This window comes from Urocitellus parryii, chromosome X, assembly GCF_045843805.1.
Source record: "Urocitellus parryii isolate mUroPar1 chromosome X, mUroPar1.hap1, whole genome shotgun sequence".
NCBI lineage: Eukaryota > Metazoa > Chordata > Mammalia > Rodentia > Sciuridae > Urocitellus > Urocitellus parryii.
This window is the reverse complement of record NC_135547.1, coordinates 107,074,315-107,078,022: the sequence shown is the minus strand read 5'-3', so window position 1 is coordinate 107,078,022 and position 3,708 is coordinate 107,074,315. Positions and strand designations below refer to the sequence as shown.

The 3,708-nt window shown below is 44.0% G+C and overlaps 1 pseudogene; it reads right to left on the bottom strand.

The window, feature by feature from the left end:
- Positions 1 to 2,846: 2,846 nt before the first annotated feature.
- On the bottom strand, positions 2,847 to 3,398 carry LOC113192482 (ferritin heavy chain pseudogene; annotated as a pseudogene).
- Positions 3,399 to 3,708: the final 310 nt, after the last annotated feature.

Genomic DNA, 3,708 nt, shown 5'->3' with positions numbered 1-3,708 from the left:
TATTCAACACAGTTAATTTGAATCCGTGTTTGAGCCTGAGATGAAGTTATCAATTTTACCATTTTCCCTTAGTCTGTCCTGATATTATCATTGCTTGAGTTTCTGGTACCCATAGCAACAGCCACTGTTTCAGACATCATTCCCCCAAGCAACAAAACATGGCCAAGGACTGACAATCAACCACCTGTGTATCTCCGGGTGTACTTTCCGGGTCTGGAGGACCAAGTCACATATCACTTCAAAGTTTTGAAAAGTTCAGTTACCAACGAATTGAGAAGTTTGTTCAACCCTTTTGAGAGGCATATAGAAGGGGAAGAAAATGAGGAGAGGAAAGGACAAGCCTAAACATTGTAAAGTACAATGAGGCAAACTTAATTAGTCTAGAAGTTTCTTCTTTCCACCACTGCACTGCTATTCGAAAGGCGTTTTGTGACCCTCAAACTTAACCAAAAGGAAGGAACTTAGAACATTTGCATTTTTCTTGCAAAAGAACAAAGATAAAAATAATTATGCTGCCTCTGTACCAAGATTTTCCTGCCAGGGATTCTTTAAGAAAAGCTGCAAAATGTAGCATTACAAGTAGTGGCTTGTAATAGGCACTATGTATAATCACAATTCTCTTTGAGTTTTACAGATGGGGAAATCCTGTTTTTCCAGGTAAAGTAAAAAGATATTTCTAAGTGGATTTCTCTGCATTATCTTGGAGAGTTCCTCCAAATCACAGGAAAAGGAAAGATGGGCTGAAGAGGGGGCCCTGAGAACAAGACTGAACCAGTCTGGTATCAGCTATAGATTCCAGAGAAGAGATCACAACAGGCTACAGTGTATACACTACAAAACAGTATGCATGGAAAACTTACAGGCTTCTCTGTCCACACTTTCAGATTAACTGAATTTGCAGGGAGAGCATATGTGTTCTGTAGCTACACCCTTTACCTCTTGTGCCTGCAGTGAAGCTACTCCCAGTGAAAACATCTGAGTGATTGTGCACTCTCTGGGGATTTCCAGCCCTAGGGTCTTTCTAGGTATTCAGTGCCAACCCAGGTAATAGTGTTGCTGCCTGTGTGGAGGATAGAGTCTGAACAGAGGGATTCAGGTATACAAGTGTTGAGTGCCTTCCTGGGAGGTGCCTTGCTACCTGTTACATAGTTGCTAATTCTGAAGGCCTCTTTCACAGGAGAAGGATTTTGGCTGATGTTTAGAAGCCATCCCCACCCTTGGCTGGAAGGCACACCTGTAATTAGGGGAAAGACTACAATGATTAGTGCTGTCTTTGAGAGTGGGGGGATTTCCCTCCCTTCCGGTGCTGGTTACCTGGCTGGATTCCCAATCTACTTACACAATTATCCTTAGCCCATTGATATACCTGCAGGGTTACAGAAAGAAAGTAAAACATGCATCAGAAAATCTGTGTTCTTGTCCCAATTCCATAACTTCTCACCTGTGTGGACTCCCTTTTTCTCACTGACAAAGACATAGTTATACTTTCAGGGAAGGGGAATAGGGGGAAGATAGGGCAAAAGGGAGGGTAGATATATCAAGGAATGATATAATGCATGTATGTAAATGTTGTAGTGAAACCTATTAATAACTACAATTAATGTGTGTTAATGATTATAATAAAGAGTCCAAAAAGTAAAAATTCAAACTACAAACTAGAAGAGGAACTTCAGAAAACATAAAAATTTCTAAAGGACTAAAATACATAATTAAGTAATTCCCACAAATCAATAAGAAAAGGGCAAACAATCTGGTAGAAAATTTGTCAAAAGATATAAGGAAGCAGAAATGATCCACTATATTAACTTATCAGTCCACTAATAGATTTTGATTCAGAGTTTGGAAGGTATTCTAGACCAGATGACTCATAGATTTGTCAATAGAAATGTGTGGTCTCTTGATCCTAGGTATTGTTTACTTGTAATGTCAAAATAGACAGCATTTCCAATGTAAATTCATTTTTCCTTTGAGTTTCAAATTCCACAAAATTGATAAAAGAATTTCAAAAAAACCCAACCAATATAAATACTTGTAATAAAATGTTTAACCCTGGGGGGAAAGACATGGTCATAACACCTGCCTTTCCTATTTCATGAGGTTCTTATAAAAATAAAACACAATAATGTAAATAAAAGAATTTGAGCTTGCAAAGTGCCACTTTTATTTTAGTTTGTCAACTTCACCAGATATGGGGAAGTCCATAAGGCTGGTTTTCCATTATCATTGTAGTCCAAGGTGAGTTAGTCAAAGAAGTATCCTGCCATGCTATCTTCCAGGGCTCTCATCTTGTTTCCCAGAATGAAGAAATAGTAAACATTTGTATATTCTGGTAAACTATAAGTTTTCAGGTAAAGTTGAAGATCCCTTTGTTTTAATACATGCTCAATCCCATTCCTTTTACTTCCCCAGAGGCACTTTGTGACCAGTGAATGGTCACAAAGACCCCATGAAATCCTTCCACACCATCCTAATCCTCCCGCACCCATTGTTTAGAAAGGAAGAATAATGTTGTGTTTTACAGGGGCCCGTAGAATACCTTTTCTCTCCACCTGTGGAGATATGAGCCTGTGGATGGGACATAGGTGGATAGACAGAATCCTGGATGCATGGGGATCTGCCCTCATTCTCAAAATGAGAGTTAAACACACACACACACACACACACACACACACAAACTCTACTGGACACCTTCATTTCCTTAAGAACCAAAAAATAACTTTATTGGAAGTTAACAGTCAAACTGAAAGGCCCAAACTGAAGGAAACTTGCTGAAAGGGCAATATGTAGACCTGGCCTGGTGACCCACTGGGGAAGACTCCCTGGCATGGGCTGGGGTACAGTCTTGTTCAGTTGTCGTGGTGGCTGCGGCCCAGAGTGAGCCGGTCAAAGAAGAATTCAGCCAGGTGGTCTTCTGGGGCCTCCATCCTGTGCAGGTTGGTCAGGTAGTCGCCCAGCTCACGGATGATCAGGACCTGCTGATGCAGAAAGTGGCGCTGCAGGAAGTGACAGAGGTGGGGGTCCCCCTTTTCAGTGCCCAGGCGGTGCAGCTCCAGGAGGCTCTGGTTTATATTCTTCTCCAGGTGCAGGGCGCACTCCATGGCCTGGAGGCCGCTCTGCCAGTCGTCACGATCAGGCTTGGTGATGTTATGGAGGTGGACACGGCCTCCACGCTGGTTCTGCAGCTCCATCAACTTCTCAGCACGATCTCTCCACTCATGCGAACGACGCAGAAAGAAGCTGGAGAAGTGCTCCAGGGCCACTTCGTGGCGGTCACAGTAGAAGGCCATGGACAGGTAGACGTAGGAGGCATACAGCTGCAACTGGATCTGGCTGTTGATGGCGGCCTCGCAGTCAGGGTGGTAGTTGTGGCGCACCTGCGATGGCTCTGCGAGGGCCATGGAGGGCAAAGGCTGCTGAAAGACACAGACGGTGGTAAAAGGAGAAATCAGTGGTGGCTGTGGGGCCCGCTAGGGGCCCCCAGGGTGGGTGAGGGCGGATTAACCGAGGAGGGTAGGCTGGTCAAGGTCTCTGTCAAACCCACCTCAGGCAGAATCTAAGCGGATAATGGCGGACAATGGTGGCCGGAAGCCAGTAATGGCGGCAGGAAGTGAGCAATAGAGGCAATGGGAATACCTTGAAGCAAGGTAGGTGGTCAGGAGAGGCACTGTAAAGCCGAGTTCCATCAGCAACCAGGGCAACTCTGTGCTG